Source organism: Acinonyx jubatus, chromosome D4 (assembly GCF_027475565.1).
Source record: "Acinonyx jubatus isolate Ajub_Pintada_27869175 chromosome D4, VMU_Ajub_asm_v1.0, whole genome shotgun sequence".
In the NCBI taxonomy this organism is placed as follows: domain Eukaryota; kingdom Metazoa; phylum Chordata; class Mammalia; order Carnivora; family Felidae; genus Acinonyx; species Acinonyx jubatus.
In genome coordinates, this window is record NC_069391.1 from 53,090,210 (window position 1) to 53,117,791 (window position 27,582).

Consider the following 27,582-nt stretch of genomic DNA (forward strand, 5'->3'; position numbering starts at 1 on the left):
AGCTCTGTGTCGGGCTCTGTGCTGACAGCTCAGAGCCTGGAGCCTGCTTCGGATTCTATGTCTCCCTCTATCTCTGCCCCTCTCCTGCTCACACTCTGTCTCTCTCTCTCTCTTAAAAATGAACATTAAAAAAAATATATGTAGAGGTTTTGTGGAAGTCCAAAACATAGGATCTGATACCAGGAATCAACGCTACATTTTCTCTTGTGGCATTTTGACTGTCACTGTGCATCTCCCCTCCATTCCTCTCCTCTCTGTCACGTAGTTCTCACCTCCTCCCTCTGTAGACTGCTAAATGGTTGGGAAAACTTTCACCTTCTAGCTAGTCTAGGAGGAGGAGGTCTATAATAAAGAAGGCTCTAAGTAGAGCTGGCACCACCCCTGAGGATGGGAAAGAGAGCCATCTACACCTCTGGTCATGTGAGCTAGATCTAAGGGACAGAAGCTATTCTTTCTCAACACAATTACTCTTTTGCAATTTGTCAAATATGTACCATTTCCAAGAAGAATAATCCTTCCCTTGTATGTGATCGTAGTTGAGAAAAAAACTGCTCACCTTGTAATAGATCAACTTATAAGATATCAGAAAGCTTATTGTATGTAAGTTCGGCTTAAACTCACCTTTCATGAATAATGAGATAAAAGCTTATGTAGTTCCCTATTAGGGTTATCGAATATTACTAACCACCCCATCTCGCTTCTGTAACTTCGCCTGCTTGCTAAATGGATAACTTAGGTGGCAAAACGCTCCCCCACTCCTTCTACCCAGATCTGGCCTAGGCAAGACCAACATGTAAAAAGTCACGAACTCACTGCCCCATGGTATCTTAGGTGTCTAACTATGATTGGTCACTTTAAATCCTCTTAGGACAAAGAACTTTAAATTGATAGGTTCCCGCCAAAACTAACGTCTGTGTGTCACAGTATAATTGGCTACCATGAAATGTTGTAAATTGTAATTGGTTAACTAAATAATGACGTATTCTGACTTGCTAAAATCCATATAAGCTCACTGCTACCTTTGTTCGGGGCCATTCTCGGCACTTTTCTCCTTAAGATCGGGATATCAGGTTTGGCCAGGCCGTGGATAAAATCTTGCCTTGCTTCTGTTGGGCATCTGGTGGTTTTTTTCGACAGCACCCTGTTTCACACCTTAGAGAGGTGTGCATTGCTTTTTAGGGACATTTCTAAGGATGCCAAAGACATCAAACACTGGGGATGATCCTCGCCCTCCCAGGGTCAACTGTGACTAAGCAAAGCACAGCCTCTCGGGTGCTCAAGTTTGCAAGTCCCTACCAAAGTCCGAGGGGAGGAACGTCCTCCTACGGGGAGGGCAGGGTTTTCCTGAGGGATGGGTGGGCATGGGGACACCCAACTGGGGGCTTCAAAGACAGACTACATTAGCTAGAGAGAGGTTGAAGAAGGAGAGGGGGGCATTTATATCAGACTCCCTCCTTTTGAAGGCCTAGTCTGGGAGGCTTTCCCTGGGGTGTAGGAGGATAAAGTCTGGCACAGTTACAGCCTGACTCCATGGAGATGAAACCCTATGGCTCACTTATAGTACATCGGGTGTCCGGTCAGGGAAGACTGGGCAGCTGGGATTCCCAGGCAGGAACAGTAAGTGTTCTCCATGACTTAGCGGGGCTCCAGCAGGGAGAGGACAAGACACACACCAGCCGCATCGAGGCAGAGTCTCCTTAGGGCAGAAAGAGAGATCCACACTGCTTTGCTCCTGTCACAAAGAAAACCTCGAGCATCAAATGGCTAAGGCCCCAAGTCAGTGAACCCGGGCCGAATGCCTAATCTAATGGTAGTTTTAACCTCCCCCGGAAATGTAGACTTAACTGGTCCGTCAGGAATTTTCTGATCAGTAGCATTGAGGTAATCTGTCACAGGGGTCTTCTTCATCAAGACCCCAATGCCCATCCCAGTAAGGGAAGGTTATCTTGCCTGAAACAATCCTTTCTTTTCTTTTGCTAATCACTTTTTTTTTATGTTTATCTTATTATTTTTGAGAGAGAGGGCTCCTGCGCTGCTTGAGCAGGGGAGGGGCAGAGAGCGAGGGAGACACAGAATCGGAAGCCGGCTCCGGGCTCTGAGCTATCAGCACAGAGCCCACACGGGGCTCAAACTCACGAACTTTGAGATCGTGACCGGACTCTTAACCGACTGAGCCACCCAGGCGCTCCAACTTTTGCTAAATAACTTCCTTGCTTCACCCTTCTTCCTACTAAAGCCTTCCGTTCTGTACAACTCTTTGGGTCGCCCTTCCGCCCTATTCATACATTGTCTAATAAAAGCCAAATAGATCTTTAAATTTACTTAGTTGAACTTTGGTTTTTAACACTCCACAGACTCCACACTCACATGCTGCTAAAGGATACCTGACAGGATTGCCAGATGTAGCAAGTGAAAAAGCTAGAACGTGTAACTAGAAATGTTACAAAGCTGGAGATGTAGCTAGGTCGGTTCCATTTGACCTCCGGCTATAAATAATGAACAAACGATGTTTTAGCGTAAGTATGTCTCGTGCACTACCTGGCACATACTCATAGTAAAAAAAAAAAAAATGGTTGTTGTTATTGTTGATCTGAAATTCAAAGTTAACTTTTATTTTTTTCTGGAGAACTGTGCCTGGCCTACAGCCTGCTTCATAATCTTTCACATCAGCCCCTGGAGCTGTAAGAAACTTTTCTCTGGCTCTCCAGAGAGAGAGAAAGCAAATGCCAGAGGCAGAAAGAAAGAGGAGAGGATTGGCCCAATTCTCCCTTTGTGGGAAAAACCCTGAGCACCAGGCCACGCTAGGCCATTGGTGGCCATTCAGATGGCCCTGTCCTACCTCCATTTCTGTTCTAACCAGCTGAGGCCATGGTGATGGGCTGCTGGGGGGAGGTGGGGTGTAGGGGCATACACGGAGTTTGTTTCCATAGACACAAGGCAGCTAGGAATGTAATTATGTCTAGTGCACGTGAGTCCGGGGTAGGCACCTCACGCCAGGCCTGCTCCTGCCGCCTCCTCTACTCCTCAGGCTGGAGGGGGCTTTTATGTACTCCCCCTTACCTCAACTCCGGGCTGGCCCTGCTCCTCCCTTAGTCTTGAAACTCTCACATACGACTCATGTTTTCTGGCCCACTGCACTGACACCCACTCCTTCCTCTTGTCAGGTCAGTCTTCTTACTAGCTCTCTTTTCTGCACAAAATGTGGTCACCATTTTCCTCTGTTCATCCATGTAAGGTACAACTAAAATTCTTTATTTCTATGAAGGCTTTCCCACTCCAATCTGTACCAAATTCTCTAAGTTGTCCTGTATACTTTACTACCTCAAATGTTTAATCGGCCTGTTTGTTATCTTGTGTGTGTGTGTGTGTGTGTGTGTGTGTGTGTATTTAATTGAAGTATAATTGACATCAATATCCTATTGGTTTCAGGTGTACATCATAGTGGTTTGATATTTTTATACATTCCCATGAAGTTTTTTTCTTTTTTTTAAATTGAAAAACAAAATCATAGCACTAAAAATTTAAAAAAATAACTTTTTTTAAGTTTATGTACTTTGAGAGAGAAAGAGAGTACACACAAGTGGGGGAGGGTCAGAGAGAAGGGGAGATAGAATCCCAAGCAGGCTCCATGCCATCAGCACAGAGCCTGATTTGGGGCTCGAACTCACAAACCGGGAGATCATGATCTGAGCCTAGATCAAGAGTTGGACCCTTAACTGACTGTGCCACCCAGGCACCCCAGCACTAAAATTTTTTTAATCATACATAATGGTAACAACCCAAATGACTTTAAAAATGCATCGAATAGCTTTCCAAATTTTACAATATTCACAGGGCTCCTGGTGGCTCAGTGCGTTAAGCATCTGACTTTAGCTCAGGTCACGATCTCACGGCTTGTGGGTTCGAGCCCGGTGTGGGGCTCTCGGCTGTCAGTGCAGAGCCTGCTTTGGATCCTCTGTCTCCCACTCTCCTTGCCCCTCCCCTGCTCACACTTTCTCTCTCAAATAAATAAATAAACAAACAAACATTTATAACATTCACATATAGTTTATATGGCTGCTGTCTGCCATATTTATATCTTTCCAGCTTTTGTGATCTGAGAGGCAAGGTTCCCTCTGACCTAGCTCCAAAACAACCACCCAGGAGGATGATTCATCCAGCTTGGAATACATGCCCACCAACCACCGTGTCCCCGTTCCTTTGAAACAATACCTGGGGCTAGAGGAATGACCTGTTATGTTTGGCCAGATGTACGCTACCCTGTGGCCACATATTAGATGCTGTAGTTGAGAGTTCCAGCAGAATCCAAATCTGAGTTGGCAAGTGGACTGGAGAAGAATAATTTCCCAAAGAAAGGGAGGCAATAATGGGCAGACAAAAACAACAGCTGTCTACGACAACCAAGATTCTCTTGAGTTTTGGTAGAATGACCCAATCCCCCCAAATCTGGTCACCCTTAATTAACTGAAAGCAAAATTTTTGAAACCAGGACTGAACTCTCTCTAAACTTAGGACTGAACTCTCGGGTAACGCTAAATGCTAGGGGACACTCTAATTTGAAAGACACTGAGTTTACATAATTTCATCTCCTTTCGGTTGAGCGTCTGAATGAATTTTATAATAATCAGATGGCATGAAATGGCTAAGGGGGGTTTTTATTCTCCTTTTGAAGAGGAGGGCACTGAGGCTTGAAAGGATGGAAAAAACATATAAAAAGCCCGTCTGATGACATTCACTAGCCCGTTGCCTGGAGTAAATCGAGACTTTTCCACCTTGTATCCTACACTCTCCATGAAAGAGGCTTCTAAAGCTCAAAATTTCAGGAGATTGGGGCGCCTGGGTGGCTCAGTCGGTTAAGCGGCCGACTTCGGCTCAGGTCATGATCTTATAGTTTGTGAGTTCGAGCCCTGCATCGGGCTCTGTGTTGACAGCTCAGAGCCTGGATCCTGCTTTACATTCTGTGTCTCCCTCTCTCTCTGCCCCTCCCTTCCCTCACTCTGTCTCTCTCTCTCAAAAATAAACATTAAAAAAAACCTAAAATTTCAGTGGATTATTTTTTAATTGGAAGATGACTTTAGGATACACAATAATATTTGTTTTTATTTTCCCAGGGTTTTAAATGAAAAGCCTTCACATCCTTTCAGGAATAAGGCAGAAGAAATGTTGTGTACATTGAATGAATACACCCACATAAGAAGGAATCGAAAGTCTGCTTCCAAATCTAGATGGAAGGCTTCTCTGCCAACAATGTTTTGCTCTCTCATCAGCCATAAGTCTCCACTCATGTTTGTGTTTTTGCACACACCTGTTCTCATATTATGTCATTGCTCTTAGAGTATCACTACCCACGTAAGAGGGAGGTGAAACAAAATATTCTCTTCTGATTTTCTTTTGCTAGAAAGTTTCTGACTCATGGAGCAGTTAAAAAAAAAGTCTTCTGAGCTCTGTATCCAACTTCAGTGTTTCCCTGCAACATATTCTTTGCAAAATTACTCATGTTTTTAATAGGTATCTGTCAAAAAAACCTGAAAAACTTGTGCTTAATGAAAAGTGTCACTCTCTCCCCTTCTACTGTCCCCGTACTCAATAGTAACCATTTTTATCCGATGTCTATTATGTGTATAGCCTTTTCATATAAATGTGAATACAAGTGTATATTCTCATTTTACCCCAGTTAAAAAAAAAAAAAAGACAGACAGTATTGTTCTAAATGTTGCTATTCTTTTTTTTTTACTGAGCACTATATCTTAAAGATGTCTCAGATTAGAGAGCTTTCAGAGAGACCTTCTTCATTCTTTTTTACAGCTGCATAGTCTTCCACCAAGTGAAGATGCCGTATTTATTTATTAATGTACACGTGGATTTATTAATGTACACGTGGATTTTGTTATGTTTATTTATTCAAAAAAATTTTTTTTAACGTTTATTTATTTTTGAGACAGAGAGAGACAGAGCATGAATGGGGGAGGGTCAGAGAGGGGGAGACACAGAATCCGAAGCAGGCTCCAGGCTCTGAGCTGTCAGCACAGAGCCCGACACGGGGCTCGAACTCACCGACCGTGAGATCATGACCTGAGCCGAAGTCGGACGCTTAACCGACTGAGCCACGCAGGCGCCCCGTTGTTATGTTTATTTTTGAGAGAGAGAGAGCACATGTGTGCACACACACACATACAAGCAGGGGAGAGGCAGGGAGAGAGGGGGACAGAAGATCTGAAGTGGGATCTGCGCTGACAGCAGAGAGCCCAATGTGGGGCTTGAACTCACAAACCATGAGGCCATGACCTGGGCCGAAGTTGGACACTTACACTGAGCCACCCAGGGGCCCCTACACATGGATTGTTTATGATCTCAAATTCTTACAAACAATGCTGCAATTGTTAATCTCATGCATAAGTCATTTGTTGCATGTACATATATTTCTGTAGGATAAATCCCAGAAGTGGGATTGCAGGGTTAAATGGTTAACAAATATGTCATTCTTACAGTGTTTTCTTAAAGCAGTACTACCCTTTTTCTCTTGGTGAACTCATTCTTTCTCTAATACTCATTTTATTTTTAAATGTTTATTCACCTTTGGCGGGGGTGCGCACAAGCGGGAGAGTGGCAGAGAGAGACACAGAATCCACAGTAGGCTGCAGGCTCTGAGCTGTCAGGACAGAGCCTGATGCAGGGCCCGAACCTATGAACTGTGAGATCATGACCTGAGCCAAAGTCAGGTGCTCAACCGCCTGAGCCACCCAGGCGCCCCTCTCCAATCCTCATTTTAAACATTAGCTGCTCTGTGAAGATTTCCTGACCCCTTTTGTGAAGACAGCCATTTGCTCCTAACTCAGTGTTTTCATTGCCCATATTTGTACGTCCATAAGAGTTCTTGGGCCTTTGTACCGACCTTATTTATTGGTATGGCAGTTACCTTCACTGGTCTATGATGCTGAAAACCGGAAATGCTATCTGCTGTGTTTTCATAACCCTGGACCCACTGACAGTGCCTTGTGTGCAGATGTTGCATGCAGGGCTGAATGGATGGATGGGTAGATGAATAAGTGAATACGACTGAAGAAAGTGCTATTACTAGAGTAAGTTCCCAGAACTATGATCCTCTGGAGAAGCTGGGGCAAATCTCAATGTGAAATACCAGTGTGTATTTAAAAAAAATTTTTTTTAAACGTTTATTTATTATTGAGAGAGAGAGAGAGAGAGAGAGACGGAGCATGAGCGGGGTTGGGGCAGAGAAGGGGGAGACACAGAATCTGAAACAGGCTCCAGGTTCTGAGCCGTCAGCACAGAGCCCGACGCGGGGCTTGAACTCATAACCTGTGAAATCATGACCTGAGCCGAAGTTAGACACTCAACCGACTGAGCCACCCAGGCACCCCAATACCAGTGTGTATTTTTATGCTTTAAGACTTGGCCTGGGTGGGCACGTCGATGGAAAGAGAGGTCCCTGACTCACAGCAGGACACGCTGAGTTCAGGTAAATAGTCAACAGTTGAGACGTATACTGGATAAGGCTCATGTGGAGGCGAGCACCAGACACGGATCTTCTATCACTTAAGCAAAGACTCGATGAATTCTAGAAGCTCTCAAGAGAAGGCAGAGCTAAAGAGCCAAGTCTCAGGAAAGGTAGACAGGGTGGGTCCTTCAGAATCAGGAAGAGCTTATGGGCTTTTCTCCTGAACATCACCAGGGGTGACTCAGCTCTTACCATGTTCTGTCTCTAAGTTCTCAGAGTTCGCAGGCAAGAACCTGTTCCATCACCACTCCCTTTCCTTGGATCATTTTTTAAAAATTTATTTTATTGTTTGTTTTTGAGAGAGAGAGAGAGAGAGAGAGAGAGAGACTGTGTGCACGTGCACACACAAGTGGGGGAGGGGCAGAGAGGGGGAGACAGAATCGAAAGCGGGCTTCAGGCTCTGAGCTGTCAGCACAGAGTCCAATGTGCGGCTTGAACTCATGAGTGGTGAGATCATGACCTGAAGTCGGATGCTTAACTGACTGAGCCACCCAGGCGCCCCTTTCCTTGGATCATTTAGGCATAGCTTAAGGACAAGATGATGGCATGGCAACAAGCTCATGGCTTCTGGGAAACCATTATCTGCCAGGAAACCATGGTAATTTTTGGCTTGCAAGAGCAGCCAACGTGACAAGGTCAGGGCTTTCCTATCAGGTGTGTACAGCAGAACAATAATGAGGTCAGGGAAAAGTAGAAATCAGGTCAGTGGGACAGGGACTCAAATAGGAAAGCACCAAGAAATCCAGCCATCAAGACTTGGGCAATAGGTCAGAATTAGACTGACAGCCAGATATAGAGGTGGAGTCATCTGAGCACATCTGGCCCCGGATCAAGATTGGTCCTGGGAACTGGAGGAAGACTGCGCCTGCCCTTGGGATGTGAGTGGGGAGCCAGTAGGAGGGATGTGCAGGCTGGAGACCAGGCGGGGTCTGGCACGTAGCATTCCTCTGTGCTGCAGCCTGCCTTCATCCCAACAAAGTGCACCAACAAAAATGCTTACGAATTTCATTGTCTCTCAACTATTGGTGCTTGTTATTTATTTATTTTTTTTAGTTGAGGTTATTTGGCCTTGAATCCAACTTGCATGCCAGTGTGACTAAGAAAAGGGAGGATACTAGCCTTCATTTTGTGCCAACTGTGTTGCAGACGTGGTGTTGGGGATCGCATACGCATTATTACATTTAAAAATATCCTCAACATGGCCACTTGAGTGAGGCCTCTTTTTACAGATGAATTAACTTGGCCGAGGAAGATAAGCTGCCTCAGTCTGTCACAGACCAGGTGGCTTATACACCAGAAGCATTTACTTCTCACAGCTCTGGAGGCTGGGAAGTCCAAGATCAGGGCACCAGCAGATCGTGTCTAGTGACAGCTCACATCCTAGATTCCCAACTTTTCACTTGTAACTTTGCATGGCAGAAGGGGAAAAACCTTTCTCTCTCTAGTCCCATTCATAAGGGCTTTGCTCTCAGGACCCAGTCACTTCCCAGGGTACCCCCTCCTAATACCATCACTCGGTGGGGGGGATAGGTGCTAACATATGGATTTGCACAGACACCTGGGTACACAAACGTTCAGACCATAGCAGAGGGCATAGGAACTTGAACAAAGTGTTCTCAGACCAAACACTCATTTTTCCCTCTTCACAGCGACTTCTAGATTCTCTTAGGTCTTATCACATGCACCCGGGGCCTGTACCGATACTGACTCTATGGCAGCAGCCATGATGTCAGGGACAATGGAATGCACTTGGGGTCAGGAAATCTCAACCTTGAGCTCAGCTGCATTATTAATTAGGTGGTGGCTTAGTTTACTCACCTGTAAAGTGAAGAGATTGAATTAGTGTATAATGGAGGCTCTTGCATTGCTCTAAACATGCCATGCTTCTGATTTCACGGCCTTTGAGTCCGTTAAGGATCCCTTCTGCTTTAGAGAACGGTAATTTGCTCTGTAGATATGTGCCATACTGGTGTGACATTTTGTTAGCCTCTTCAAAGGTTATGGAGTATTCTTGACATTCTTCATTATTCCTTTGCTAATTTTTAGAAAAAAAATTAAAAAAAATTTTTTTTAACGTTGATTTATTTTTGGGACAGAGAGAGACAGAGCATGAACGGGGGAGGGGCAGAGAGAGAGGGAGACACAGAATCTGAAACAGGCTCCACGCTCTGAGCGGTCAGCACAGAGCCCGATGTGGGGCTTGAACTCATGGACTGTGAGATCATGACCTGAACTGAAGTCGGACGCTTAACCCACCGAGTCACCCAGGTGCCCCTAGAAAAAAAATTTTTTAATGTTGTACCAGATCAGTGTGGTCTGTCATTCTCAGGAAACTTTGAACTTACCTATACAGTTGTTCCATGAAAGGAAGGTACATGCAAAATGACCTCCAAAGGCCAAAGGAGTCATAAGATTGAAGAAAAAGGCCCACAAAAAAATGGTTTATTAAGGGACTTACAGACAGAAGCATGTCTCCAGCACTTGCAAGATGAATACATTTCTCAAACCTCATCTCCCGTAAGAACTGTTATCTCCAGGGGCACCTGGGTGGCGCTCAGGCTGTTGAGAGCCCCGCTCTTAATTTCTGCTCAGGTCATGATCTCTTGGTTCCTGGGTTCGAGCCCCGCATCAGGCTCTGCTCTGACAATGCAGAAGCTGCTTAGGATTCTCTCTCTCTCATTCTCTCTCTGCCCCTCCTGCAACTCTCTCTCTCTGAAAATAAATGAATACACTTAAAAAAAAAAAAAAAAAAAAGGAGTGCCTGGGTGGCTCAGTAGGTTAGGCAGTTAAGCACAGACTCTTGATTTCAGTTCAGGTCATGATCTTATGGTTCGTTGAGTTGAGCCTCGAGTTGGGCTCTGCACAGAGCCTGATTGGAATTCTCTCTCCCTCTCTCTCTGCCCCTACCCCAGTCATGCTCAGTCTCTCTCTCTCTCAAAATAAATGAATAAACTTTAAAAAATTAAAAAATAAAATGAAATGAAAAAAACAACACCTCCTATCTCCAGAGCAGATCAAGGATGCTATGCCCCAAGGGTGGACTTAAGGGTGTGTGGTTAAACAAAAGAAAGAATGTGGAGGGCAGGGCTTATGCTCCAGAAGGCCTCAAGTCACAGAGCAGCCATCATGGCCAATTTGTCTAAGATGGCGTTAGTCTGGCTCACACAACATTATTTCAGGCATGAGGTACATTGCCTTCTTTACTTTTTTTGGATTGGTGCATAAAAGTTTAAAACTTTCTTCCCATTTTTGGTAGGGAATATTTTTCAAATGAAATTCTTATGTAGAACTCCAAAATGTAAACCAAATGTAATGGGGTGTGGGAAAAAGTTACTACATAAACAGCAGGATTAAAAAATCCCATTGGGAGAAAAGTGGTTTTTATATAGGGAAAGACGTTTATGGACAGAAAGTGTGGTTTACACTTCTGCGCAAGCTGTGCTTTCTACTCTTCTTTATCTTCCTCCTCCTGAATTTTAGTTTTGTTATTAAACGATTTTATATTTAATAAGTAAAAACACCTAAATGTACACATAGCGTTAACTCCTGTTGGTAATAATACACAGCATGTATGTGTTATTACATAACTTAAAGACTGAAGGAGTAACCAGTTTCTGTTCTTTCCCTCCTACCACAAACGATTCTAAAGCTGAAAAAAAGTTATGAAACAGCTGTTTTTAGGCACAGATAACAGATGGGGGGGCTATAATCCTTGAAAGGAGGAAAATAAGTGATGTGTGCTCCACGTTGGTTTTGCTCTGATTTATGCCTGTGGGCATTCTCCAGACTGCAGAACACAGAGCTCAAGTCAAGAACACCGGGCTTCTGGAGCAGCTGAGAAGGTTGGAGTTTGTGGGACAAGGAACCAACGAGGAGGCACTGTCCTAGGGGACAGGAGAGGAGAGAGTAGCCAGAAATGGTCACGTGGTAGCTCCCTTGGCTCACTGGCTGAGGTGGGGACGCATGCACACTTACGAGGCTCACTGAAACCTAGCAAAGCAAAAACTGAAAGAAAGAAGTGGATGAGTCTACAATTCTACTTGGAGAGTTTAACTCCCCTCTCTGAAATTGGTTGTGTATTTGAACAAAAAGACACACACAAAAATCATGGATATAAAGACAGACAGAAAGATGGTGGTGGAGTAGGAGGATTCTAGGCTCACATTGTCCCTCAAATACAACTATGTAACTATCAAATCATCCTAAACACTCAATAAATCAATCTGAAGGCTGACAGGACAAATTCCACAACTAAAGGGAGAAAAGAGGCCACGTCGAAGAAGGTAGGGAGTGCAAGAGATGTGTTTAGGGGAGAAGTGGATCCTGGCTGCTGTGGAAGGGAGGGAGATGTGGTCTCAGAGAAGGGTGAGAGAGAGAGGCATACAGGGAAATGCACAAGAACGTTTCCCTATAGTCATTGGCTTAGCAAACGAGAGGGGCTGAATTTTGTGAGTTCTTGTAACCAGAGAGGCTTAAAGTTTGGAGTTTTAAAAGTCAATGAGCTTCACAGGGAAAGCCTGACTTCGGCTCAGGTCATGATCTCGCCATTCGTGGGTTTGAGCCCCGCGTCAGGCTGCTTCGGATTCTGTGTCTCCCTCTCTCCCTGCCCCTCCCCCACTCACACTCTGTCTCTCTCTTTCCCAAAAATAAATAAACATTCAAAAATAAAAAGGAAAGAGCACACAGAACACCAAATCAGCAGCGTGGACACAGCACATACTGGAGATACTCCCCGAAGAGCCAGATCCTGGACACTACATAACTTTTTCTTCATAAGTCCGTTAGTTTCAGAAGCAGGAGACATAACTGGCTTTTCTAATACAGAAAAGCAGGCAGAGACTTAGACAAAATGAGAAGACAGAGGAATTCATCCCAAATAAAAGAACGAGACAAAGCCATGGCCAGAGATCCAAGTGAAACTGGTGTAAGTAACATGCCTGATGGAGAATTTAAGGAAACAATTAAAAGGATACTTGCTGGACTTGAGAAAAGAATGGAAGACAGTGAAACCCTTTACCACAGAGATAAAAGAGTTAAAAAAGAATCAGATAAACAGAGTGCAATAAATAGATTAGAAACACACTTGATGCCATGAACAGCTGCCTGGAAGAAGCAGAGGAATGAATTAATGACCTAGAAGACAAACTCATGGAAAGTAATCAAGCTGAACAAAAGAGAGAAAAAAGAATTATGCAAAACAAGAACAGACTTAGGGAACTCTGTGACTCCCTCAAACATAGTACCATTTGTATTACAGGAGTCCCAGGAGAATAAGAGAGGAAAAAAGGGTGCAGAAAATTTATGTGAAGAAATAAAACTGAAAACGCCCCTAATCTGGGGAAGGAATCAGACATCCAGATCCAAAAGGCACAGAGAACTCCCAACAGAATCAACAAAAGCAGGTCCAAAACAAGACATATTGTAATTAAATCTGCAAAATGTAATGATAAAGAAAAAAAATCTTAAAAGCAGCAAGACAGGGGCACCTGGATGGCTCAGTTGGTTGAGCTTCTGACTTTGGCTCAGGTCACTATCTCCCAGTCTGTGGGCTCAAGCCCCACGTCGGGCTCTGTGCTGACAGCTCAGAGCCTGGAGCCTGCCTCGGATTCTGTGTCTCCCTCTCTCTCTGCTCCTCTCTTGCTCCTCTTCTGTCTTTCTCGGTCTCTCATAAATGAATAAAGTTTATTTATTTGTTAAAAAAATGTTTTTTAATGTTGGGGCACCTGGGTGGCTCAGTCAGTTGAGCGTCTGACTTTGGCCCAGGTCATAATCTTGCAGTTCATGAGTTTGAGCCCTGCATTGGGCTCTGTGTTGACAGCTCAGAGCCTAGAGCCTGATTCGGATTCTGTGTCTCCCTCTCTCTCTGCCCCTCCCCAGCTAGTGCTCTGTCCCTCTATCTCTGAAAAGTAAATAAAAACATTTTAAAAATAAATTAAAGAAATTTTTAATGTTTATTTATTTTTGAGAGAGAGAGAGAGAGAGAGAGAGAGAGAGAGAGAGAGAGAGTGGGGGGGGGGAGGTGCACAGAGAGAGAGGGAGACACGGAATTCGAAGCAGGGTCCAGGCTCCGAGCTGTTAGCACAGAGCCCAACGTGGTGCTCGAATTCATGAGTGGTGAGATCATGACCTGAGCTGAAGTTGGATGCTTAACCAACGAGCCACCCAGGCACCCCTATTTTTATTTTTTAAAAAGTATGTATGTATGTATGTATGTATGTATGTATTTTGAGAAAGAGAGTGAGCAAGCAAAGGAGGGGCAGAGAGAGAGGGAAACAGAGAATGCCAAGAAGGCTCCACATCTGTCAGTGCAGAGCCTGACATGGGGCTCGAATTCACAAACTGTGAGATCATGACCTGAGCTGAAACCAAGAGTCAGACGTGTAACCAACTGAGCCACCCAGGTGCCCCTGGACCAGCTGGACACAACACATATATTCAGAACGTTTCATCTCAAAACAGCAGAATACACTTTCTTTTCAAGTGCACATGGGACATTCTTCAGAATAGATCATGGATTAGGCCACAAAACAGGCCTCAACAAATTAAGGAAAACTGGAGTCAGACTATGCACCTTTCCTGACCACAGTGCTATGAAAGTGGAAGTCACCGCAAGAAAAAATCTGGAAAGACCACAAATAATGGAGGTTAATAACATACTACTAAACAACAGGTGAACCAGGAAATCAAAGAAGAAGTAAAAAGATACATGTAAACAAATGAAATGAAAACACAGTGGTCCAAAACCTTTGGGATGGCAGCAAAAGTGGTTCTAAGAGGAACTATATAGCAACATAGGTCAACTCAAAAGCAAGAAAAATCTCAAAAAAACCCCGCCTAATCTTACACTGAAAGGAATTTTAAAAAGAACAACAAACAAAGCCTAAAGCCAGCAGAAGGAAGAAAATAATTAGGATTAGAGCAGAAATAAATGATTATAGAAACTAAAAAAAACCCAATAGAACAGATCAATAAAACCAGGACCTGGTTCTCTGAAAAAATTAATAAAATTGATAAACCTCTAGCCAGACTTCTCAAAAAGAAAAGAGAGCACCGAAATAAGTAAAATCACAAATGAGAGAGGAGAAATAACAACTAACATCGCAGAAATACAAACAATTATAAGAAAATATTATGTAAAACTATATACCATCAAATTGGATAATCTAGAAGAAATGAATAAATTCCTGGAAACATATAAATGACCAAAACTGAAACATAAAGAAATAGAAAATTTGAGCAGACTGATGACCAGCAAAGAAGTTGAATCAGTAATCAAAAAACTCCCAAGAAACAGAAGTCCAGGACCAGATGGCTTCATAGGCGAATTCTATCAAACATTTAAAGAATTCAAACTTATTATTATCAAATTATTCCAAAAAATAGGAAAGGAAGGAAAACTTCCAAATTCATTTTGAGACCAACATTACCCTGATACCCAAACCAGATAAAGAACCACAAAAAAAAAAAAAAAAAAAAAAAAAAAAAAAGAGAACTACAGGCCAATATCTCTGATGAACATAGATGTAAAAATCCTCAATAAAATACTAGCAAACCATATCCAATCCAATGATACATTTAAAAAATCATTCACCACAATCAAGGGGGATTTATTCCTGGATTACAAGGGTGGTTCAATATTCACAAATCAATCAACATGATATATCACATTATTAAAAGAAAGGATAAGAACCATATGATCATTTCAATAGAAGAACAAAAAGCATTTGATAAAGTGCAACATCCATTCATGATAAAAACCCTCAACAAAGTAGGTTTAGACGGAACATACCTCAACATAATAAAGGCCATCTATGAGAAACCTAGAGCTAATATCATTCTAAATAGGGGAAAACTGAGAGCTTTTCCTCTATAGTCAAGAACAAGATAGGGATATCTACTCTCACTGCTTTTATTCAACATGGTACCGGAAGTTCTAGCCACAGCCATCGAACAACAAAAATAAATAAAAGGCATCTAAATTGGCAAGGAAGAAATCAAACCTTCACTATTTGCACATGACATGATATTCTACATAGAAAACCTGAAAAACTCCACCAAAAAACCGCTAGAATTTGATACACTAATTCAGTAAAGTCCCAGGATGCAAAATCAACATTCATAAATCTGCTGCATTTCTATACATCACTAATGATGCAACAGAAAGAGAAATTAAGAAAACAATCCAGGAGGGAGCCAAGATAGTGGAACAGCATGGAAGTTTTTTGTGTATCTCTCATCCATGAAACACAGCCAGACCAACACTAAACCATCCTGCACACCTAGAAAACTGATCTGAGGATTAACACAACAATCTGCACAACCTGAACCACAGAATTCAGCAGGTAAGCGGCACAGAGAGGTGAATTTGGGGAGCGAGAAGCTGCGAAGGGCAGGGAGGTCCTTTTGCATGCAGAGAGAGGATAGAGATGTGGGGAGAATATGGGAAAAGCACCCGTCCCCAAAAGCAGCTGGAGAGAAAATGGAAAATTGGAAACAGCCGCAGGGACTGAACTAAAAAGCAAGAAAAGAGAAAGGAGAGGGTTTAAATTCCATTAAGACTGTAAACAGTGGGAACAGCAGGAGTCTGCAACTCCACAGCTCGATACCTGGCGGTGCTCCGCTGGGAAGGGCAAATCCCCAGGAGCAGAGTGGGGTCTGGGAGGTTCTCGGGCCACACAGGGAGAAGCGGTTCCAGTGCTGAAAGGACATTTGGTAGAGACTGTGAGGCCACCTGGTCCTAGCAGACCCCAGAGAATGGCCACATTCACTGGTGCTGGGACAAGGTCGGTAAGGGTGAAGCCTGGTGCCAGATGTGTGTTGTGATTTTCCATAATCCCTGAAACGCTGCTGCTACATGATCTCGTGAACTTTTTCTGGGGCGGGCTGGCACCTGGCCACAGTCTCTGGGCATCGGCAGCACCATGGTCCCGCGAACATTCCTGGGTGCAGCCGGCACTCAGCCATTGCTCGGTGAGACCCTCCGCAGAGGGACGGAATGGGTGAAAGCTGCAGTCCCTCAGAAGTAAGGGGCTGGGGAAAACAGCCGCATCTGAGACAAAACTCGGGAGAGAGGTACTACCTGGGGCTTGGTCACAGACTGTAAAACTGGGGAGTGGATGAAAGCTGAAGACAAAGAATGGGTGCACGATTGCTGATTAGGGAGTACAGAGTTCCGATACCAGAGACTGGGTAGCTGGGTGACACCACTTTTACTGCTTCGTTGCATGTGCATACACACCTACAAGCCCCACAACAATCCACCCCATTAGGCTAACAGCGCCATCTAGTGGAGAACGGAGCCGTTACACTAAGCCCCACGCAACTGGGCCAACCTCGCTCTTCAAGAACAGAAGTCTCACCACCTGCTTATTTTATGGACTATAAAGCGCTTCATAGTCTGACTTCTAGGGGAAAACAATGTAATTTTAGTTGTATTTCAGTCTGTTATCAGGTCCATCTATTCAATTTTTTCTTTCTTTCTTTCTTTTTTCTTCCTTCTTCCTTTCCTTCTTTCTTTCTTTCTTTTTTCTATTTTTCATTTCCTTTCTTTTTCTTGAATACAGAAAGAGAAAAAAATCATTTTTATTTTCAATTTTTATTAAAATATTTTTCTTTAATTTTTTTCCATATTTTTTACTTTTTTGTAAACTTTTTCAAATTCTATTTTACTTCCATCATTTTATTTGTCTACTTCAGTGTATTCATTTTTTCACATTTTCAAACGATTTCCTTTTTTTCTTTTTTCTCTTTTTCATTTTTTCTCTTTTTCTTGAATACAGAAAGAAAAAAATTCAGCTTTACTTTTAATTTTTATTAAAAATATTTTTCTTTAATTTATTTCTACTATATTTTTTACTTTGGTATACATTTTTTCAAATTCTAGTTTACTTCCATCATTTCATTTTAGTCTTCTTCAGTGTATTCAGTTTTTCAAATTTTCAATTTCCTTTTTTTTTCTTCTTTCCCCTTTTTTTCTCTAATCTGTCAAGCCACTTTCAACACCCAGAACAAAACACATGTAGGATCTAGCATCATTTATTCGATTTGTGTGTGTGTGTGTGTGTGTGTGTGTGTGTTAAAGTTAAAAAAAATTAAAATTAAAAAAATTAAGTTTTTTTAATTTTAACTTTTTCTAGCTCATTAATTCCTTTTCTCCATTCAAAATGATGAAACGAAGGAATTCACCCCAAAAGAAAGAGCAGGAAGAAATGACAGTCAGGGACTTAACCAACACAGATACAAGCAAGATGTCTGATCTTAACGTTCGTGGGTTCGTGGGTTCGAGCCCTGTGTTGGGCTCTGTGCTGACAGCTCAGAGCCTGGAGCCTGCTTTGGATTCTGTCTGTCTGTCTGTCTGTCTGTCTGTCTCTCTCTGTCCTTCAACCACTGGTGGTCTGTCTCTCTCTGTCTCTCAAAAATGAATAAAGTTTAAACAACAATAGGCCCCCACCCACTGCCTAGTTGCAGACAGGCTCTCCTTCGCTGTTCTGCCCACTGCTCCTTTGTGGTATATTCAATAAACTTGTATCTCCTTTGTTTTGCCTCAGGTGAATTCTTTCACCCTCTTCTGATTGAGAGAGACACCACATTTAGACACGACACCAATGTTACATTAGTTTCAGCTGTACAACACAGTGATTCAACTTTTCTGTACTTATGCTCACTGAGGACTTCCAGAGCACAGCCCCTACCCCACCCACATTCTTTCTTTTAGTGTAACCACACCCTTCAGTACACCCTGAGGCATAACATCTTTGATCGGCTCTGGAGATAGCAGGTCTTACAGGATGTGGGGTTCTTGTCTTGGGGCTGCCTAAGACATGCTTCTGTCCTTCTGTCCATAGCTCCCCTTAATAAACCATTTCTTATCCTGCTGGCCTCATTGGCCTATTTCTTCAGTCTTAAGACTCTTTGACCTGGGGCACCTGGATGGTTCAGTTGGTTGAGGATCTGACTCTTGATTTTGGCTGAGGTCATGATCCCAGCATCGTGGGATTGAGCCCCATGTCTGGCTCTGTGCTGGGTGGGAAGCCTGCTTAAGATTCTCTCTCTCCCTCTGCCCTTCTCCCCTACTCATGAGGTGCTCTCTCTCTCTCTCAAATAAATTAAAAAAAAAAAAAAAGACTCCTTGGGCCTTAGGAGGTCATTTTGCGGATACATAGAACCGATCATTAAAACAGTTGATTTTCTGAAAAGATTAATAAAATTGAGAAGAACTGATTAAAGTAAAAAATAGAAGAGGCAAATTACAAATATCAAGAATAAAAAAGGAGATATGACTACAAATCATTGAGAAAGAATAATAAGGTAATATTATGATGGGCTTTATGCCAATAAATTTGACAACCTAGATGAAACATACAATTTCTTGGAAAAACCTAACTTAAAACTGATACAAGGAGAAACAGGACATCGTTATAGCCACATAACACTGCTAAAGAAATTGCATTTGTAATTTTAAAAACCTTCACTTGTGAATTCTATCAAAAATTTAAAGAAGAAATAACACCAATCTTACACATACTCTTTCAGAAAAAAAGAGAAAGGTGACACTTCCAGATTGTTTTCTGAGGCCAACAAAACCCTGGCAACAGAGCCCGACAAGACTATTATAAGCACAAATTATAGACCAATATCTCTTAAAAAAATTTTTTTTTAACGTTTATTTATTTTTGAGACAGAGAGAGAGACAGAGCATGAATGGGGGAGGGACAGAGAGAGAGGGAGACACAGAATCGGAAGCAGGCTCCAGGCTCTGAGCCATCAGCCCAGAGCCAGACGCAGGGCTCGAACTCACAGACCACGAGATCGTGACCTGAGCTGAAGTCGGACGCTTAACTGACTGAGCCACCCAGGCGCCCATAGACCAATATCTCTTAAAGAGACACAGAAACCTCAATTAAATACTGGGAAATTGAATCAAGAAATGTATACAATGGAAACCAATTTGACAATAAATTTCATATATTGGAAAAAAATTTATCTTGGAAATTAAAATACTTATAAATGAACAAATAAAATTTTAATTTTGTTATCTTAAAAAAAAAGAAACATATACAAAAGGATAATACACCATTACGGTATGAAGTTTATCTAGAAATGGAAGGCTGGTTGGTTTAACATTCAAGACTTAGTATCATTCGTTGCATTGACAGAGTGAAAGAAAAAAAGTTATAGCATCTCAATAGATACAGAAACAGCATTTCACAAAATTAAACATCCATTTATGACAAGTTTCAGCAAGCTACAAAAAGAAGGGAATTCCCTTAACCTGATAAAGAACATCTACAAAACATTTTAGCTAACGTTAACTTAATGATGAAAGACTGAATGCTTTCTCCATGAGGCTGTGAACAAGGCAAGATACTGTTATGGATTAAATGTTTAAACTGAAACTCTACTCTCCAACATGATGGTATTTAGAGGTGATGTCTTTGGGAGGTAATTAGGAACAGATGAGGCCCTGAGGGTGGAGCTCTCATGCATGGGACTAATGTCCTTATAAGAGTCATGAGATCTTGCTTCCTCTTTTTTTTTTCCACCATGTGAGGATACAAGAAGTCAGCTATCTGCAACCCAAAAGCAAGTTCTCACTGGAACTCAACCATGCTGAAACCGTGAACCCAGACTTTCAGCCTCCAGAACTGTGAGAAAGTAAATTTCTGGTGTTGATAAGCAATTCAGTTTATGGTATTTTGGTACTGCAGCTCAAATGGACTAAGACAGATGTCCACTCCTACTATTTTCATTCAGTATTATACTGGATGTCCTACTTAGTTTAATAAACCAAGGAAAAAGGAATACAGGTAGTATAAATGTTGGCAAATAAGTGGTAAAAATGCCACAAACAACATGACTTTCTATATAGGAAATTCTAAGGAATCTATGAAAAAGCTACTGGAACTAATAAGTGAACCAGCAAGATTTTAGGACACAAGATGAATAATAAAAAATAAACTATATTTCCACATTTTAGCAAAGAAAATTGGAAGTTAAAATTAAATCAATGATTTAAAGTATCATCAAAAATATGAAATACTTATGAATGAATTTAATAGACTAAGACCCATTCACTGAAAACAATAAAACAATTAAAGAAGACCTACTTAGGGGGTACCTGGGTGGCTCAGTCGGTTGAGTGCTCGACTCTTGATTTTGGCTCAGGTCATGATCTCATGGCTCATGAGTTCAAGTCCTGCATTGGGCTCTGCGCTGATGGTGTACAGACTGCTTGGGGTTCTCTCTTGTTCTCTTTGCCTCTCTCTCATTCACGTGTGTGAGCTCTCTCTCTCTCTCTCAAAATAAATAAACTTAAAAAAAAATAGAAGACCTACTTAGGAGATGTACACCTATTCAGGGATCGGCAGATTCGATATTCTTAAAATGTTAAATTCCACTATCCCTCAAATTATCTGTAAATTGAATGGAATCCTGATCATCAAAATCCCAGCAACTTTTTTGTAGAAAATAATCAGATGATTCTCAAATTTATGTGCAAATGTAAAGGACTGACAATAGCCAACATAAACTTGAAAAAGAAGAACAAAGTTGGAGGATGGGCACTTCTTGATTTTAAGGAATATATACACCTATATGTTATAATACACCTGCAGTAATACACCTATAATACACCTGTAGTAATCAATACCGTGTAATATTTGTATAATGATAACAGTTGAATAGATGATCAAGTGCAGAAATAGACCTACACAGGGGCGACTGGGTGGCTCAGTAGGTTGAGCATCCGACTTCAGCTCAGGTCATGATCTCACAGTCTGTGAGTTCGAGCCCTGCGTCAGGCTCTGTGCTGACAGCTCAGAGCCTGGAGCCTGCTTCGGATTCTGTGTCTCCCTCTCTCTCTGCCCCTCCCCTGCTCATGCTCTGTCTCTCTCTGTCTCAAAAATAAATAAAAAAAAAAACATTAAAAAAAAAAAAGAAATAGACCTACACGTATATGGTCGTTGATCTTCAACACAAGTGCCAAGGTTCAATGCAAGAAAGGATAGTCTTAAAGGGTGCTGGATGAACTTGAAAATATATACTTATAAAAAAGAACTTGACCTTTACCTCACGCCATTTATAAAAATTAACCTGAAATGCATCATAGATATAAACATAAAAACGTTTTAAAATTATAAAATTGCTAGGTGAAAACAAGGGAGGAAATCTTTGCAGTGTTCGGTTAGGCAATGTTTTCTTAGGCAGGACACAAAAGCGTTAACCATAGAAAGAAAAATTAATAAACTGGATTTCATCAAAATGAAAAGCTTTTGCTCTTCCAAAGACACTGTTAAGAAAATCAACAAGTCACACATAGGGAAAATATTTGCCAAATTCATCTTGCAAAAAAAACTTGTATTTAAAATGTATATTTTACAATTCAATAGTAAACTAAGCAGTGCAATTAAAAGTGGGAGAAAGGTTAGAACAGACATTTCGCCATGAAAAAAGTGGCAAATAAGCACGTGAAGATGCTCAACATAATTATTCACTAGGGAAACACAAATTAAAACCATAACTTGATGACACTACAGACTGCTAGAATGATAAAATTCAATGAAGGACAATACTAATTTTGGCAATGATGTGAAGCACTTGCTACTCTGAAAAACAGCTGGACTTTTAAAAAGATAAAGTTAGGGGCCCCGGGACGGCTCACTTGGCTGAGCATCTGACTTCGGCTCAGGTATGATATCACAGTTTGTGAATTTGAGCCCCATGGCAGGCCCCATGCTGAGTGCCAAGCCTCTTCGGATTCTCTGTGCCCCTCTCTCTCAAAAGTAAAAATAAACATGAAAAAATAAATAAAAATAAAGTTAAAATACACTTACCATACATCCCAACGATCTCAATGCTAGATATTTACCCAAGAGATGTGATGAAAATATCTGTCTGCTCAAAGATTTATACTCAGATGTTCATGGTAGCTTTATTCACAATAGCCCCAGACTGGAAATAATCCAAATGTCCACCACCTGATGAATGGGCAAACAAATTGTGATGTTAAAAAAAAAAAAAAAAATCACAAAACCCCGGTCCATTCCATGTAATGGAATACTACTCACCAGTAAGGAGGAGCAGACCGCCAATACAGGCAAAGACACTGATGAATCTTTTTTTTTTTTTAATTTTTTTTTCAACGTTTATTTATTTTTGGGACAGAGAGAGACAGAGCATGAACAGGGGAGGGGCAGAGAGAGAGAGAGACACAGAATCGGAAACAGGCTCCAGGCTCGGAGCCATCAGCCCAGAGCCTGACGCGGGGCTCGAACTCACGGACCGCGAGATCGTGACCTGGCTGAAGTCGGACGCTTAACCGACTGCGCCACCCAGGCGCCCCGACACTGATGAATCTTAACGAAATTTGCTTTTAAGTGAAAAAAGAAATTCTACTTCTAAAGCCTCTGTTGAAAAAAACAGGTCAGTGGTTGCCTGGGCTTGGGGTTGGGGCGGGGAGTGACTGCAAACTGGCACCAGGGGATGAATGTTCTCTGTCTCGTTTGGGGTCCTGATTACGGAACTGTCTACGTTTGTCAAAACTTATCAAACTATACACTTAAAATGGGTGAATTCTATTGCATGAAGATTACATCTTAGTAAAACTAATTTGTAGGAAAAAAATACCGCCTTTACAGAAAGAAGTAATTCTATTTCCTTTTTTTTTTTTTTCCTAAGTAGGCTCCATACCCAAAATGGGGCTTGAACTCACAACCTTGAGATCAAGAGTCTCACGCTGAGCCAGCCAGGTGCCCTATTTACTTACTAAATCAAACAAAGCACTACAGATTTTCTAAAAACAAAAGAAAGAAAGAAAAGGAAAGAAAGAAAGAGAGGAAGGAAGGAAGGAAGGAAGGAAGGAAGGAAGGAAGGAAGGAAGGAAGGGAGGAAGGAAGAAAAGGTTTAATTTGTGTTTAATAATGTTCAGAGCGAAACTGTAAGGCTTATTAAAGAGACTTTCGATAGAGGGTCCTAGGAGCCAATTAGCTGATTTAACCACTACAATAGGCCTGTTACTTATTCATACCTGGCAATCCAGGTAAGGCTGCTTTGCTCCTTCAGAGCATGTCTTGGTGAAATTAAGACATTGGAAGAGGGTTGCCAGTGAAGATTCATTCCACACTGGGAATAGCCCAGGGGAGCATTATTCTAAGTGGAGTACAGGCTGTGTTCAGTCTGGGCTGGTCTCTGAGTGTTCCTCTAGCTGAATGAATAGGGCCCACGTTCAGCTCCCCTAACGATCTGATCAAGTAAGAGGATGGTTGGTGATGAAAACCAATCTCTTTGGAAAGCTGAATTTTCCATATGTGAATACCATATGTTGTTCACACCCCTTGGGAGATGCCCTTTAAAAAATCATGTTTTAATACACGAAAGAACCCTTACTCAGGGGAGAAGGACAGTTGTTCTTCTTAAAGAACTCCAAATAAAACATCCAATGAGCTAAAGCATGAGCCAGCTAATTAAGGAGGGCACATGGGATTTGGTTTCTTTAACCAGCTTGACGCAAAGCAATCCCCAGGGGGAATCTCAGCGCTCAGAGCCAAGGTCAGCTGTTTGCAACGTCCAAGTAAATATACTGATGCCAACTTCAAGGACGAGGCAGAGGGATAAAGAGCAAAAACAAATGACAATAAAGACGTGTTCTTTTTGCTGTTTCTAGAGAACACTTGGTAGAGAAAGACAGCTTTGGGGCTCGAGTGAGTCACTTGACCACTCTGGGTCCACCTCTCTCTCTCTCCTCTCAATCACTCTTTCTGGTTAAACACCATCTGCTTCCATGGGCTATTATGAGGTTTAAAGAGAACGCACGCAGGGCATCTTAGCACAATGCCTCGTTCCAAGTAGCTCAGTGAATAGTAAATGTTATATGTAACAGGATGTGTAAATATTTTCTGTAGTTCTCTACATAGCAGAGGGATAGCATTGCAGGAGTAATTCCTAGAGGGTTAGGAAAGAGTCAGCAACTTGTCGTAACAGGGATGCACTTGCCTTCATCAGGGGACGTGGAGGTGAGACATCCCTCGTGATGGGGGTTTACTGGTTTTTCTGCTTGTTCACCTAGATCCTTCATCCTTCCCAGGAGGCTATCCTCTTGAGAGCTCTGTGACTTGAGCTCTATTGCTGGCTCACTACCAGTTGGGTTTGGCCAGGCTGACATACTAGCAGCAAATCAGAGAGGACGTTCTAGGCATTTCTCCCCTGCTGCCTCCCTGTACTGGCATTGTGCCATTGGCAGTGCTTGCACCCTTCCAGGACTACACTACGTCCAAGCGGTTCCTTTTTTATAACCTCAGCTCTCTCTGGGTTCTCGTGCTACTCTTTCCTTGTCCTCTCACGTCCGGAGTGGAAACGGCTTTCCAGTGTGACATCATCTCTTCTGTTAACGCTCTCTTCTGGACATCTCTTCCATTAGCGCTCTGCACACCTCTATCATCAGGCCCTTTCTTGGCGTCTGCTTGAACCATCTAGGGCACATGCTCTTTTCCGTAGGACCTTGACTGATCAGAGGTCTCACAGAACTCGTAAAAGCGCCCGCTAGAGGAGGGTAAAGTTTTCACTGTCTGGCAGTTCCAAAGAGTGCTAGTTAAGCATAATAACGCAAGTAATAATTTCCCTGCTCCCTAAAAATTTTTCTGGAAACATTAGAAAAACAGGTAGTGAGTTAGGGGTGGACTAGTCAAGCCCAAAGTGGGAGAAAAAGAGGAGCTGCTGCTGTCTGGCCATGAGCCAGAGCTGGAGCGATGGGAGGAGAGGCTCCAGCTCAACGTGAAGTTCAAAGCCTGAACTGCGACATGAAATTTGTAGGTTCCAAACGGGCCAGGGGACCTTGCATCATCTGAGAATAATTAGAAAAGCCACAGAGCCTGCTTCCAGGGGGGAGAGGAAGAACAGCCCCAACAAATCTATTTCAAAGGGGAGTGGAAGATAGATTTACTTTATTCTGGGATACCGGGGCATGCTATTTGATACAATGCGCCCTTAGTTTCAGCCGTAGGAGCGATTGTTACAGCTCTAGAAAGGCTTGTTTGCACAGCATAGGTCACGGGGTGGAGCCCAACTGAGAGTTCAGCTGCACGCAGGCCTACCTAGCTCTGGCCTGGTTACCAAATCATTAACCTTGCCCTACTGGGATGGCAACGAACCTGTTCATTTCCTTATCATTTTAGGACCTGAGAGGTCTTTTCCTTCCCGTTTCTTTGCCCTGTATCCTGTGCGAGTGCCACACTGACTTGCAGATGTATTTATACATTTATATGCCGCCACAGAACCAATCAGCCCAACTTCCTTAGTTTAACTTTGGTCTGTACTCTCTGGTTAGAGAGAAAGAGAAGCCGAGTGTTTTTTTCTGTTTAGGTGGCATGCAGAAATCCGGGATGGATTTACAGGAGAGACATGGAACCAGAGAAGCGTTACCCAGAGGAGGACTGTTGTCACCCCAATCTGACTTCACGTGGTGCCGGTGTTTTATGCCACTTTCCAGGGGATGATACTTAGCTTTTTAGGCTCTAAACTTCTATTGTTAGGGCATCCCTAGGTGTTTGGGTCTGGGAGCCTGACTCTCTTTGACCAAAACCATATATATAAACCTAAAATGCCTGTTTGTTAATTAATGAATTAATTGTTCATGTATTAAGTAGATCTGTAATTATCACGACCAAATAGTTGTGTCCCTAACCGATACATTTTTTTTTTAAATGTTGATTTATTTTTGAGAGAAAGAGAGCACAAGAGGGGGAGGAGCTGTCAGCACGGAGCCTGACACGGGGCTCAAACTCACCAACCGTGAGAGCGTGACCTGAGCCGAAGTCAGATGTTTAACCGACTGAGCCACCCAGGCGCCCCAGTACATTTTTGTCCTATTTGCAAAATCTATGTGGGAAGCCAGATTCCAGTAGGATTACTTGGTGAGCACAGAAGTGGCACAAAGGGAATCAGTTGGATGACTTGAATGGCTGATGTCACGTAGGTATGATCTATAGCAGGAGTCTGGCTGTGTCAGGTTATCTTGGTCCGTGGGCCAGGTGCCCCCTGGCCTGGCTCTGTGCTAGAGTTACCAAATCAGAGTCGGTGTCTCTGATTCTTGTTCATGCTTCAATTCCCAACCCAACTACAACCTGACAGATCCTTTTTCTTGAGGAGTGTTAACAAAGATGCTTCAAGGTACGGTTCCCTTTTACTGGCCTGGGAATCTCTCATTGCCTACCTCTGATATAACTCTTTCTTCATTTATATGATTATCCTCTGAGAGGGCAGATTTTCCTTTTATCTCCATCGCCTTCGAGAATCCTGATTGTGGGTCATGTCTACCACCTGTGGGTAACAGATGGGAGTGTGATGATCTCTAAGACTAGTTCTTGCTGAGTGCAATACTTTTCCTTTAATTTAATCTTTTTTTTTTTTAAGTAAATTCTATGCCCATTGTGGGGCTCGAACTCACGACCTCGAGATCAAGAACCACATACTGACTGAACAAGCCAAGTGCCCCTGAATGCTAGTTTGGCTCCTTGGGAGTGCAGGGCAGGTACAAAATGGTACAAGGGCCTGAAGCCGCCTGGTGAGAGAGTCGTTAAAGTGATAGTCCATCAGGCCACAGATTAGATAAGAAAGGAAACAAGGCCAGGACCGGTAGGTATTTCAGAAACTCCGGTTTTTGAGCTGTTTCTCTAAATGGTTTTTGTCCTCTGCACCTCATATCAAAGGTTATTGTTTTTTAATGGTCACGTCTTGGATGGACCTAACTCTACCTCAAAAATCTAAAACTCTAAAAGCCCACACTGAGACCACAAACTCTCATCCTTCTAGCTCTTGTTCTTTTACTTCCTTTTTTTTTAAGTTTATTTATTTATTTTGAGAGAGAGAGAGCCCGCGCGAGGGGCCGAGAAAGAGGGGGAGAGACAGAATCCCAAGCAGGCTTCACACTGATGCAAGGCTCTAACCCACGAACAGGGAGATCATGACCGGAGCCGAAAAATCAAGAGTCAGATGCTCAACCAACCGAGCCACCCAGGCACCCTTGCTCTTCTACTTCCACGACCTTTAACCCTCAACCTCGGAGGAACTCTGAA

General features: G+C 42.6%; 1 long non-coding RNA gene across 2 annotated transcripts in view; it reads right to left on the minus strand.

Moving 5' to 3' along the window:
* Positions 1 to 207: 207 nt before the first annotated feature.
* LOC113595877 (uncharacterized) overlaps positions 208 to 27,582 on the minus strand; it is a 28,208-nt gene continuing 833 nt past the window's right edge. For both annotated transcript variants that reach the window (XR_008291180.1, XR_003416510.2), the window contains exons 2-5: positions 26,721 to 26,827; positions 22,348 to 22,491; positions 9,335 to 9,551; positions 208 to 1,732 (exon numbers count right to left, since the gene is read on the minus strand). This is a non-coding gene — a long non-coding RNA (uncharacterized LOC113595877). The remainder of the gene's footprint in view (positions 1,733 to 9,334; positions 9,552 to 22,347; positions 22,492 to 26,720; positions 26,828 to 27,582) is intronic.